Source organism: Macaca fascicularis, chromosome X (assembly GCF_037993035.2).
Source record: "Macaca fascicularis isolate 582-1 chromosome X, T2T-MFA8v1.1".
Classification (NCBI taxonomy): domain Eukaryota; kingdom Metazoa; phylum Chordata; class Mammalia; order Primates; family Cercopithecidae; genus Macaca; species Macaca fascicularis.
The window spans coordinates 121,572,291-121,587,188 of NC_088395.1; the positions used below are offsets into that span (position 1 = coordinate 121,572,291).

Here is a 14,898-nt window from a genome sequence, read left to right on the forward strand (position 1 = left end):
TATGTCTCCAGGAGAGTGCATAAAATCAACCAACTCAGATACTTATTTCCTAACATGAAAAAGAAATAATTAAATTTTCTCTATTCTTTGGTAACTATTAATATTATTACTCAAAGTTGAGCAGTTACAGTATATAAAATCTGATTAATATGTTCTTAAATGTTAGCAATTCTTCATCTATTTTTCTTTCTAAAAGAACTGTTAAGGCTAGAAACAAAAGCAGCACGAAAACAGAAGGCACCACAGCTGTCTATCGACGCAAGGATGGAAAGTGTCTTTGAAACATTAGAGACTGATACTGGATGGAGCCTGATGGGAAATGACAACCCCATGGCTCTGGCATCTGCTTCAACAGATGCCCTTTGCAAAGACAGGTGATTTCTTGATTCAGTATTCCCTAGAAGGGTGTTGTGCAGGACAAAATAATGAACAGTCTATAACACTGAGACCTTGTTGAACGAGTAAGATGTATGGATTACAGAATTTGTAAGCTACTCCATGAATTAAAATTTTAACCGCAAGTGCAGCAGAGAGAAAAAATAACTTGTAGACATTGGGAAAAAATGCTTCAAAGTTAACAATTATGATAAACAATAACAAGCAGATCTCACTGACCTGAAGCAACCAATAATGGCAGGCTTATTTTGAGCACAGGCACTTTGAGAAGGAAAGGTGCAAACAAAAACAGATATTGAGATATTGCAAGGGGAAGCCACAGCTGCTAACCAGAGGGCAGATACGTGCATGCTCAGTAAAGAAAGAACTGTGAGTCTTGCAACAATTAAGCCACGTGGAAAGACAAGACCTTATTTAAAAGAAGGGGGGGGGGGGCAGCTCTATGCAGAGTTATATGTAGGAAATTCTAGTTAAGTTTTCCAGTTTCACCAAGAAATAATGACTAATGAATCACTGTAACAGCATTCAAACATCAAAGTGATATTTAAGAATGGTACTATACTTCGACCATTATAAAGTTTATTATGTTTGTCATTTCAAATCAATGTAGTATTACTTATTAAATAGCTATTGAATAATTATATTTTCAAGACAAATACTATTGCTTTATCACATAACTTTTACTAAAATAAAATCCAGATGGAAGAAAAAGATAAACATGAAAATCAAGCTTTAAGAAAAACATTATAGTGACTAGTCACCTAATATTAGAATGGGGAAGGAGTTTCAAAGTGTTAATATAAAGAAAGAATTCACACATGAAAGATTTCTAGGTTAAGTTACATAAAAAGAAGGAAAAACTTCAGTCTATCAAAAAGCAAAAAGATACCAACAACTCATAGATAAAACCTAGGCCAAGGACATAAACAGTTTGAAAAATGAAAACTATCAATGACCAAGATGCATATGAAAATATCTTCAACCTCACTGTAATCAAAATAAATGTAAAAATTATGATAACATAATTTGTTCAGGTGCGGTGGCTCACGTCTGTATTCTCAGCACTTTGGGTGGTCAATGCCGGAGGATCACTTGAGGTCAGGAGTTCAAGACCAGCTTAGCCAACATGATGAAACCCCGTCTCTACTAAAAATACAAAAAATAAAAATAAAAAATTAGCCAAGTGAGGTGGCGTGTGCCTGTAGTCCCAGCTACCCAGGAGGCTAAGGCAGGAGAATCGCTTGAACCCAGGAGGCAGAGGTTGCAGTGAGCCAAGATCGTGCCACTGAACTCTAGCCTGGGTGACATGGGTGACAGAGCAAGATTTCATCTCAAAAAAAAAAAAAAACCATAATTCATTAATCAAATGTAAAGGTTTTTAAAGATATTACTTGGTGTTGGCAAGGCTATTTTGAATTAGGCACTTCCATACATCATTGGTGGGAATACAAAATGAGGTAACTTTTCTGGAGTGCAATTTGGCAAAGTGAATCAAGGTCCCTAAAACTGTTCATAATCATTGATCCAATAATTCAATTAATAGCAATTTTTGATTGAAACCTAATAGCAATATGTAAAAAATATGCATATTTCAGGATTATTTAAAATAGTAAAAAATTAGAAACAACTTAAATGTCCAACAATAAGATAAAGGCTAAACAATTTTTACATCCTTAACATGGAATATCCTGTAGCCTTTAAAAATCATATTATAGACTAGATTTCTTAGTATGGAAATATGCTCACAGTATAATAACTAGAACATTTAAAATGTAAAACTATATACACCAAATGCAGCAATAGTTTTCTTTAAAGATCCTACATAAATTTATAAAGACCTACAGGTATGTGCAAGAGGATGAGTGTTGGGAATATAAAGGAAATATACCAAAACATTAATGTTTATTTAAGGTTGCGGGAATGAGAAGCAATTTGTATTTTCTTCCCTATGCTTCTATTTTCCAAATTTTCTACAATAAGCAAGCACCATTTTTGTTATATACATACAAATGGCCAAAAAGAATATGAAAAAATGAAAAATATGAAATGTAAAAATACTCAACATCACTAAGCATCAGAGAAGTACAAATTAAAACAGACAAAATTTTGAGACAGCCAATGTACCACCCTACACCAGTCAGAATGGCAATTACTAAAAAGTAAAAAAATAACAGTTGATGAGGATATGGAGAAAAGGGAACACTTATATATTGTTAGTGAGAATGTAAATTAGTACAACCCCTGAGGAAAACAGTATGACGATTTCTCAAAGAACTAAAAATAGAACTACCATTCCATCTAGCAATCCCACTACTAAGTATCTACCTAAAAGAAAAGAAATCATCCTCTTTTTCTGACTGGAACCATGGAGGGTGTAGAAGAGAAGATGAAGAAGGTTCCTGGTGTGCCAGAAACCCTTAAGAAAAAGTAAAGGAATTTTGCAGAGCTGAAGATCAAGTGCCTGAGAAAGAAGTTTGACCAAAACATGCTTCGAAAGGCAAGGAGGAAGGTTATCTATGAAAAAGTGAAGCACTGTCACAACGAATATAGGCAGATGTACAGAACTGAATTTCGAATGGCAAGGATGGCAAGAAAAGCTGGAAACTTCTATGTACCTGCAGAACCCAAATTGGCATTTGTCATCAGGATCAGAGGTATCAACGGTGTGAGCCCAAAGGTCCGAAAGGTGTTGCACCTTCTTCACCTTCATCAAATCTTCAATGGAACCTCTGTGAAGCTCAACAAGGCTTCAATTAACATGCTGAAGATTGTAGAGCTATATATTGCATAGGGGGTACCCAAATTTGAAGTCAGTAAATGAATTCATCTACAAGTGTGGTTATGGCAAATTCACTAAGAAGTGAACTGCTTTGACAGACAACGCTTTGATTGCTCAATCTCTTAGTAAATATGGCATCATCTGCATGAAGGATCTGATTCATGAGATCTATACTGTTGAAAAATGCTTCAAAGAAGCAAATAACTTCCTCTGGCTCTTCAAATTATCTTCTCCATGAGGCAGAATGAAGAAAAAGATCACCCATTTTGTAGAAGGTGGAGATGCTGGCAACAGGGAGGACCAGATCAACAGGCTAATTAGAAGAATGAGCTAACATGTCTACCATGATTATTTTTCTAAGCTGGTCAGTTAATAAACAGTACCTGCTCTCAAATTGAAAAAAAAAAAAAAGAAAGAAAAGAAATCATTATATTAAAAAGATACCTGCACTTATATGTTTATTGCAGCACTATTCACAATAGCAAAGATAAAGAATCAAGCTAAGTGTCCATCAATGGAAGACTTGGTTAAAAAATGGCCTGGCCAAAATGGTGAAACCCCGTCTTTACTAAAAAAAGTACAAAAATTAGCTGGGCATGGTGGCAGGCACCTGTAATTCCAGCTACTCAGGAGGCTGAAGCAGGAGAGTTGCTTGACCCTGGGAGGCGGAGGTTGCAGTGAGCCAAGATCGTGTCACTGCACTCCAGCCTGAGTGACAGATCGAGACTCCGCCTCAAAAAAAAAAAAAAAAGTGGCATATATATGTATACGTACATATATGTGTATACACACACATGCACACACACACCATGGAATATTACTCAGCCATAAAAAAATAACAAAATCTTATCTTTTTTTTTGAGACAGGGTCTCACTCTGTCACCCAGGCTGGAGTGCAGTGGCATGATCATAGACCACTGTAGTCTCCATCTTCTGGGCATAAGCAATCCTCCTGTCCCTAGGCTGGGATTACAGGTGTGTGGTACCACACCCAACTAATTTTTTTATTTTTAGTAGAGACAAGGTCTTGCTATGTTGCCCAGGCTGGTCCTAAACTCCAGAGCTCAAGTGATCCTCTTGACTCAGCCTCCCAGAGTGTTGGGGTTGTAGGCATGAGCCACTGTACCAAGCCAAAATCATGTCTTTTGCAGCAACATGGATGGAACTACAGGCATTATATTTGAAATAACTCATAAACAGAAAGTCAAATACCACATGTTCTCACTTATAAGTGGTAGTTAAATAATGTGTGCACATGGACATAGACAGTGGAATAAGACACACTGGAGACTCAGAAACTTAGGAGGGTAGGAGGGGGTTGAGGGGTGAGAAATTACCTAATGGGTACAATGTACACTATTTGAGTGATAGTTACACTAATAGTCCAGACTTCGTCACTATGTAATATATCCATGTAACAAAACTACACTTGTACCCCCAAACTTATAAAAATATTTTTTATTATACTTTAAGTTCTGGGATACATGTGCAGAATGTGCAAGTTTGTTACATAGGCATACACGTGCCATGGTGGTTTGCTGCATCCATCAACCCATCATCTACATTAGGTATTTCTCCTAATGCTATCCCTCCCCTGGCTTCCTACGCAACAGGCCCGTGTGTGATGTTCCCCTCCCTGTGTCCATGTGTTCTCATTGTTCAACTCCCACTTATGAGTGAGAATATGTGGTGTTTGGTTTTCTGTTTCTGTGTTAGTTTGATGAGAATGATGGTTTCCAGCTTCATCCATATCCCTGCAAAGGACATGAACTCATCCTTTTTTATGGCTATATACTATTCCATGGTATATATGTGCCACATTTTCTTTATCCAGTCTATCACTGATGGACATTTGGACTGATTCCAAGTCTTTGCTATTGTGAACGGTGCTGGAATAAAGATACGTGTGCATGTGTCTTTATAGTAGAATGATTTATAATGCTTTGGTTATATAACCAGTAATGGGATTGCTGGGTCAAATGGTATTTCTGGTTCTAGATCCTTGAGGAATTGCCACACTGTCTTCCACAATGGTTGAACTAATTTACACTCCCACCAACAGTGTAAAAGCATTCCTATTTCTCCACATCCTCCCCAGCATCTGTTGTTTCGTGACTTTTTAATGATCATCATTCTAACTGGCATGAGATGGTATCTCATTGTGGTTTTGATCTGCATTTCTCTAATGACCTGTGATGATGAACTTTTTTTCTTATGTTTGTTGGCTGCATAAATGTCTTCTTTTGAGAAGTGTCTGTTCATATCCTTTGCTCAGTTTTTTATGGGGTTGCAGTGAGCCAAGATTGGACCACTGCACTCCAGCCTGGGCAACAGAGGGAACCCCCGTCTCAAAAAATAAAAAGTAAATAAATAAAGTAATTAATTAAACAAAATCATGCTTTCATGTAACTTGTTTTTTAAAGCAAAAAAAAACCCCTAATATCTGAATTGTTATGATTAGTCTGATTAATGAAGTAACCAATGGCAAAACATGTATCTTGACCATCTCTAGTACATCAGAATTGATGATGTTCAATTAGTTTTGAGGCAGGAGAATAGGATCTGGAGGCAGGGCCATTTCACGCTGACTTCCTGGAACTAAACTGAAAGGAAAACCCTAACTTTCCACACCTAAGTAACAAAAGAACAAGAGACTAGGCCCTTTGCAAACCCCCACTATTTCTGCATGGCAGATGGGAAATAGAAAGTATCTCTGACTGGTTGCTTTTTGTAACCAATCAGACTTTTGCATAGGAGTGTAACTTTGTAACTTCACTTCAGCTTCTGATTGATTGTTTTTCGCAACCAATCAGACTGACTGCAGGCCAAGTCTTCGTTAACACAGCAGTGTAGCTTTGTAACTTCACTTTAGGCTCTGTTCGGTCACTTTCCACAACCAATCAGATTGATTGGGGCCATCACTTCATTTACATGACGTGAACACAAAGTGGCCAATGGGAATCCTCTAGCAGGGTATTTGGACCCAAGAAGATTCTGTATTGAGTCTGTGAGAGGCTGCTCAACCTGCTCCCACCCTGTAAAGTGTATTTTCCTTTTCGATAAATCTCAGCTTTTGCTGCTTCATTCTTTCCTTGCTTTGTGCACTTTGTCCAATTCTTTGTTCAAAACACCAAGAACCTGGACACCCTCCACTGGTAACAGTTTGATCTTTCTGCCTAAGTCAAGGTCAACTAGCCACAGAAAATGAAGTAGATCTGTGTATACAATATACATTTTATTTGCATGTTAAGATATGTTAGTACCTTTCTACTGCATGAGAAAGGAAAGTCTAATATAATACGAGAAAGGTCTGCATCAAACTGACTCTCCAGGACAACTTCAGCAGCCTTCCGATTGCAAAACAAAAGTAGTCCTTCAGAAGAGAGGGAGAAAAAAAAAAACAAGTGCAAGCCACTGTACTAAACAAAACTAATTGCTTTATCTTTGATTTATTCAGATTAAGACTAATTTTATAGCTACATACTGTACCCCCTAAAATAATACTGTATTAGAGAGCAAGGACCATCCTTACTTGAGTTATCTGATAGCAAAGCACTAACCACTGAATCCTGAAATTAAAAGCAATTTAGAATAAATTGACCAATTAAAAAGTAATGACAAATTCCACAAACTGGTCCAAAAACATCCCATTTGTTTACATTAAGTGGTCAAGCAGCCCCTACACATCAGCACGGTGGCAGCTGCCAGAAAGACCAAATGGATTCAGATGGTTTATTACTAACACAGACAGAGAAGGCATATCAGCATGGTATCAGCTCCCCATGTCCCTAGTCCTACAGGAGAAACCCAAACTGGAGGGACTAAATGAAAGACAACACACACAGTGGGTTGCTCTGTTGTTGAGGAGTCAATTCTAGACTGCAGCTATGTCATTTTATAGTCACAACTGTGCCTGAAGGAAAGTCCCATGCCTCACCAAAATGAAAATGGGAAATAATAAGCTGCCTTGAGGCAGCCTCCTGTAAGATAGAGAGGTGGATAATAAATGGTCTTGTGACAGTTCCTCACAAGTCTATCTTACCATGTACCAAGGAGGATCACAGAGTATTCCCCCAAGACTTGAGACAGATTGTGGTTGAGTCATGCCTATGTGGCCTAAGTGGGAAAATGCAAGATCACCAAGGTGCCATGGCAGAGCCATTCTCCTACACACAAATAGTATAAGAAGTCAGTATATAAAATTATCACACTCTTTCCCATAATTTAAAGTTTAAAAATTTGAGAAGCATCTATTATAAACTATTGCAGAGAGTCATAGCATCGAACCAAACACTGTTGAGAATTTATACAGAGAATGCATTATCTGTCCTAAAGAAGTTTAAATTTCTCTGGGGAGAAAGCAATGTAAAGTCAGGAGCACAAATGCACCTGGTTGTTTATTAATATTAAACAGTAACTTAAACACCTAATGATAGAGGAATGGCTAAATAAGTTATGGTGCATCCATATATTTTTCTTCAGTGGAACAGTGGCATAGGGAAAACTTTCCAAAAGAACGACATAGAAGAAGAGTATACAGTGGACTACAATGGAAAGATGCTTAAGGCAACAATATTATATTGATAAATGTGAGAAAGTTTAGTCATTCATGAGGCTTTTTGCAAGAGAAGAAGCAGTGACTATGGAGAGCTGCTGTGAGTGCCTTTAAGCTCTGATCCTACTAAGGATGATAAACTTCGTAACTGAAAGGTAGCGGATTCCGGGATCTTAACTTTGCACATGGCAAATGGTGGAGAGCAGACAGTAAGAGGACAAAGTAAGACCAAGACATGCTAAAACACAATTTTAAATAATTCAGAGCTATACTACTGAGAAAACTCCTAAACCTAATCATGAAATGTCCATTTATCTCTCAATTTTTCTGGACTTCATCTACAAACATGATTTTCAAAATAAAATTTGTTAAAAGAACATATTAATCCTCAAAACATTTTGTAATTTAGTATTTTCAATGTCAAACTTATTTAACATCATAAACAGAACTTTCAAATCAATTTTAATGAATAGCTAACCTAAATATTTTTAAACAGCCAGCTACTCTAAAATAAAAACATATCTAGTGGCATAGTATAAGAATATATAAAAACTACAGCAAATTTCCAAACTGTTAAAGCTTAATACTCAAATCACTCATATCTCTGCTTATGAAGCAATAACAATGTATGTCTTTTCTCTAATTTTTCATTTTTAAAAATAACAAAACAATAAAAACAAAAATCAGGAAAACAATGAGAGGCTCAAATACATACCCTGAAGAACAGGGTATATATTTATGAAGAAGTGGAAAACACAGAGGAAAAGCAAAGGGACAAATTGTGCAGGGGGTTAAAAAGGCACCCATGGCAAGAAGCAGGCTTAATTGAACAAAATATGCTGAACAACTACTATGTACCACACACTGTACTACTAGCTATTGGAGTGGCGACAAAGTCACTATACTCAAATAACTCTAAAACCAATAAAAAGGGAAGTGCAAACAAATAACCCATATTTCTTTAATTCAACAATGCATATTTTCTTCTAATGCTAACGTTTTTGAAATCTATGTATGCATTTACTGAGGCGGTGTTTATTTGTCAGAAAAGTTATTAAATTGATGGTGCATACTAGGGTGAAGGAAATATATTCACTGCAATACAAAATCACAGCAGCTATAATAGAGGTATAGAGTAATCACTGTATGTAGAAGATGAGGGGTAAGGGAAAAGACAAAGGCATGATCTGGGATACAAAGAATCAACAGGAGTTTACCAGGTAGAAAGTAGAAGGATATTAACAGAAAAAAAAAATTAAAAAACCCTGAGGCATGGAACAGCATGATACTTTCAATGAGCAGCACATATTATAGTTTGATAGGCTGGAATATAGAGGTCCGAGGCAGTATGAGACTAAACTGAAGTGCAGGTAGGTCAGGAACGCAAACTGGGTTCATCTTATATTAAAAAACCAAACAATATTATATACCATGTTAACACAACAAAGGACAAAAACCATATGATTAACTCAATAGAACAGAAAAAGCCTTTGACAAAATCCAACACCCTTTCATGATAAAAACATTTGAAAAGCCAGGTATGAAAGGGAATTTCTTCCACCTGATAAAGACCATTTACGAAAAACCAAAAACCAAAAAAAAAAAACATAGCTAACATTATATTGAATGGTGAAAGACTGAATATATTCCCCCTAAATTCAAGAACAAAAGAAAAATGTCCACTTTCACAGCATCTGCTTAACATTATTGAAACTAGAAGTTCTAACAGGGACAATTAGGCAAGATACAGAAATAAAAGGCTCCAGATTTGAAAGGAAGTAAAACTATCTCTATTTGCAGATGACATGACATAGAAAATCCTAATGAATCCATTTAAAAGACTACTAGAACAAACAAGTTCAGCAAGGTTGAAGGATAAATGATCACTCATAAAAATCAGTTGTATTTTCTACACACTGGCAATGAACAATCCAAAAACTAAATTTTTAAAATTCCAACTACAACAGCATCAAAAACTACAAAATAGGAAACTACAAAATAATGTTAAAAGAAATTAAAGAAGATATAAATAAATGAAAAGACATCCCCTATTTATGGATTGGACAACTTAATATTGATAAGATGGCAAAATTCCCCCAAATTGATGATTCAACACAATCCTTTTCAAAATTCCAACTTGCATTCTGCATTTTCCAAAGAAATTGTGTGGCTTATCCTGAAATTCCTGCAAGGACCCCAGAATAGCCCCAAAAATCTTGAAAAAAAAATGTTGGAAAACTCACACTTCCCAATTACCAAATTTACTACACAGCTACAATAATCAATACAGTGTGGTATTGGGTTAAGAACAGAAATAGAGATCAATGAAATACAATTGAGAGCCCAGAAATAAATCTTGACATTTATGGTCAACTGATTTTAAACAAGGGTGACAAGACAATTAGATGAAGAAAAAAATGATCTTTTCAAAAAATGGTGCTAGGAAAACTAGATATCCACATGTAAAAGAATGAAGTTGGACCCTGATCTTACATGACACAGAAAAATCAACTTAAATAAGCAGTGAAGCTAAATGTAAAAAAATGAAAGAGCTAAAACTATAAACTCAAAATACATAAGGATAAATCATTCTGACCCTGGGTTAGGCAATGCTTCCTTAGACATGACACAAAAAGCACAAGCAACATAAGAAAATAGATAAAATGAGTGATATCAGTATGTTTTAATTTTGTGTTTCAAAGTAGATGAACGAACAGAATAGGAAAGAAATATTTGCAAACGATACACCTGTTAAGAGACTTGAATACAGAAATTTAAAAGAAAGAAAGAAAAAAAAAAAAAACCTCTTACAACTCAGTAATGAAGACATGAAGACAACCCAATTAGTAAATGGACAAAGGGTCTGAATAGTCATTTTGCTTATGAAAATATACAAATAGTCAATAAGCACATGAAAAGATATTCAACATCATTAGTCATCAGGAAAAGTAAAATCAAATCCACAATGAAATCCTGCCTCAGGCTGTGCACAGTGGCTCACGCCTGTAATCCCAACACTCTGGGACGCTGAGGTGGGTGGATCACCTGAGATCAGGAGTTCAAGACCAGTCTGGGAACATGGTGAAACCCCATCTCTACTGAAAAAAAAATACAAAAATTAGCCAGGCGTGGTGGCGCACACCTGTAATCATAGTTACTCAGGAGGCTGAGGCAGGAGAACCACTTGAGTCCGGGAGGCAGAGGTGCAGTGAGCCGAGATTGCATCCTTGCACTCCAGCCTGGGCGACAAGAGCAAAACTCTGTCTCAAAAAAAAAAGGAAAGAAATACTGCCTCACATCCACTAGGATGGCTATAAACAAAAAGATAAAAACAAGTGCTGTTGAGAATGCAAAGAAATTGGAATTCTCACATACTGTTGATGGAAATGTAAAATGGTGTGGCCACTTTGGAAAACAATCTGATATTTCTTTAAAATGTTAAACACAGAATCGCCATATGACCCAGCAATCTCACTCCTATGTATATGACCAAGAGAAATGAAGACATATGGCTACACAAGAAACATGTATATCACTGTTCATAGCAGCATTATTTATAATATGCAAAAAGTGTAAACAATCCAATTATCCATCAACTGATGAATGGATAACCAAAATGCACAATGGAATATTATTCAGAAAGAAAACGAATGAAATACTGATACATGCTACAACATAAATGAACTTTGAAAACATAGTAAATTAAAGAAGCCAATCACAAAAGGTCATATCCTGAATGAAGTCATTTACATCAAATGTACAGTTGGGGTAAGTCTATAGAGACAGAAAATAGATGAATGGTTGTGTAGGGTTTGATTGGTTGGGGAGGAGGCAGGGAGAATGGGAAGGGATTTATTTGTACAGGATTTCTTTCAGGGGAGATGAAAATATTCCAAAACTAAATTATAGTGATGGCTGCACAGCTAACAACCAATAAACAATATACTTTAAATGTGTCCACTTTTGGTCTGTGAACTCTCAATAAAGTGTTAAAAAGAAAAGAAGTAGGCCAGGTGCAGTGGCTCACCCCTGTAACCCCAGCACTTTGGGAGGCTGAGGCAGGTGGGTCACTTGAGCCCAGAAGTTCAAGACCAGTCTGGGCAACATGGTGAAACCTTGTCTCTACAAAAAAATACAAAAATTAGCTGTGTATGGTAGCACACCCCTGTGGTCCCAGCTACTCAGGAGGGCTGAGGTGGGAGGATCACTTGAGCCTGGGAAGTTGAGGCTGCAGTGAGCCATGATTGTGCCACTGTACTCCAGCCCTGGCAATACAGCGAGACCCTGAAAAAAACAAAGAAAGAAAGAAAGAAAGAAAAGTAAAGTAAGGAGAAAAGAAGTAGATATAGAATAGAAGCCAAGGCCCTTGGTCCCCTAAAGTTTCACAATTTCACTGAAAAATCACTGAAATGAGGAAAAGGCATATACGTTTATTTAAAGTATATATATGGGAGCCCTCAGAATTAATTACCCAAAAGAGGAATTGCCTATTTTACACTTAGGTTCAACAAAGTATGGACAGCCCAGCTGTGCAGAAATATGACTGGACAAAAATAATATGATCTAAAGCTGACAGACTGAGTGGGGAAACCTAGCAAGGCCTGTCTACCTATTAAATAGATTATTCTAGGCCTCTCTGAGCCTGTATTTCTTTCTCTGGCTGTGGGCATGGCCCTCTCTGGAATGGGGGTCTTAAGACCTACAGTCAAACAAGTTAAGTCCGATCATTTCTTTGTGGCCAGTTTTTACACAGAAAGGCAGAGGGGAAATTCGAGTACTATTTTTAGGTCTTATGGCTGGCTTTCAGGAAAAGTGGTTCTGGCTTCTAGGATCCTCCTTGGGGAAGAGGGATTCTAGTTTCTATGGTTAGCCTTGGAGAAGAATGGGACCGAGAGACAGGAGGGCAGGACAAGGTCAGTGCAAAACTTCTGCTTCTGAGGCTGCTGCTGAGGCCTTCATTTGGGGATATTGTTTTCTGAGCCCCAACATAGGTAAGGATGGATCTGAAAAAAGATAACCCATATGTAAAAACAGCAACATGGAACTCCACCTCACACTATATACAAAAATCGATTCCATATGAATTAAGAACTTTAATACCAAAAACAAAACTAAAACTCTTAGTAAAAAATGTAGATGAATATATTTTACATGTTCTTAAATAGGACACAAAAATAATTGACTATAAAATTCATGGCTGTATTAAAATTTACAAATTTGTCCATCAAAACACCCCTCAAAAAGCAAAAAGGCAAGTTATAAACAAGAAGATATTCAAAATATACAAAACAAATGATTAGTATAAGGAGCATTTTTTTAAACTCATAGAATTCTATTTTTTTTTTTTTTTAAAAAAAGGACAACCAACCAACAGAAAATGGGCAAAATAAATGAAAAGTTATTTCACGGTACAGGAAAGACATATGACCAACAGACATGTGAAGAAAGGTTAACATCATTGGTGATCAGGGGAATGTAAATCAAGAAAGACTTCATCGAAATACCATTTTAAACACACTTGGCCAAAATTTTTAAATTTGACAATACTGTTTTGGAGGGCACATAGATTCACAGGATCTCCTATACATGTCAATGGAAACAGAAATTATAAACCGGTTTGAACACTGACATACCATACAACCCAGCAATTCCATTTTCAAGTATATACATAAGAGAAATCCTTGCACAAGTACAAGAGACATGTATAATATTGTTGACAGTAGTGCTATTCCCAAGAGAAAAAGAGGGGGTGAATGAAAATGGGTATCAGTGAGAAAGTGAATAAAGGTGGTATACTCACATGATGCAAGATAACACAGCCATTCAAAAGAATGAACCACAGTTTTACATAACAATTTGGCTGAATCTTAGCAATTTAATTTTAACTAATAAAATCCACAGTTAAAGCATAGTGTATGTATTACCTTTTTTAATGTTCAAAACAAGGAATAAGGAAATAAGATTTTGAAACGTATGGTTTGAAAACTGGCTACTGGCTTGAAGGTGTTTTAGTAACATTGTTTTAGTAACATGTTGCAATCAGATTTGCATATTAGAAAGAATGGTTTAGCTACAGTGTGAAGGGCTAACTAATTGAAGTTGAAGAAAACTTGAGGCAGAGAGATCATTTAGGAAACTACTGACAGGTCCAGTTAAAGGTGAGGAATAGAGAATCTGAACATTGACACTGAGAATAGAAAGGAAGGAAACTGATTTGAAAGCTATTCAAAGAGTTATGACCAACAGGCCTTAGTCCCTCACTAGATATAGAGGGTGAGGGAAAGGGAAGAGTGGAGAATACGTCCCAGGTTTTAGATCTACGTGACAAAGGGGCCTAGGGTGAATAATGAGAGTTCATTATTTGACATACTGAGTTTGAGGAGACTCTGAGATATCAGCATTCATGTAGTTTCCTCCCTCTAAAATTAACTATAAAATCTGATGCCTCCTCTTTAAAGGCCGATCCTCCAACTTCTTTATAAAGCCCCACTCTGCTGTTGCAACAACCCAATCAAATGTCATCTCTCCCTCTTTGAACTTATGCGGCACTTTCCATTTATCTTACTCTAACCCAGGGTTTCTCAACCTTGGCACCATAGACATTTTAGAAAAGTTAAGTCTTTGTTGTATAGGGCTGTCCTTTTCATTGTAGGATGCTTGGCAGCATCCCTTGCCTCTACCCACCAGATGTCAGCAGCAACCCCCAAACTGTGATAATCAAAAATGTCTTCAGCCAGCTGTGGTGCTGTAGGACTATAGTCCAAGCTACTCAGCAGGCTGAGACAGGAGGATCACTTGAGCCCTGGAGTTAGAGCCTGTGAACAGCCACTATATTCCAGCCCAGGCAACATAGCCAGGGCAACATAGCAAGGCCTTGTCTCTTAAAAAAATAAAAATAAAAATAAGTCTCCAGATACTGTAAAATATCCTCTGGAGGCAACTTCTCTAACCCTACACTTCCCCACAATGAGAACTACTGATCTAGGAAATAATAGGTATATGAGTTCTTATTTTAAACCATTATGAAATCATTACCTCACTGAAAGTAGCAACTTTACAACCTTTACAAAATATGGATATGACAAATCCATTCTTATATACTCACTAGGTAGTTTAAGGACACAGTCATCTATGTTTAATTTACTATTTCTAATTCACAAATACTTTA

General features: G+C 36.7%; 1 protein-coding gene and 1 pseudogene across 4 annotated transcripts in view; one reads left to right on the forward strand and one right to left on the reverse strand.

Moving 5' to 3' along the window:
- Positions 1-14,898, reverse strand: part of LRCH2 (leucine rich repeats and calponin homology domain containing 2) — a 129,727-nt gene that overhangs the window by 108,323 nt on the left and 6,506 nt on the right. The window lies entirely within an intron of this gene.
- LOC107128556 (large ribosomal subunit protein uL30 pseudogene) lies at positions 2,762-3,627 on the forward strand (annotated as a pseudogene).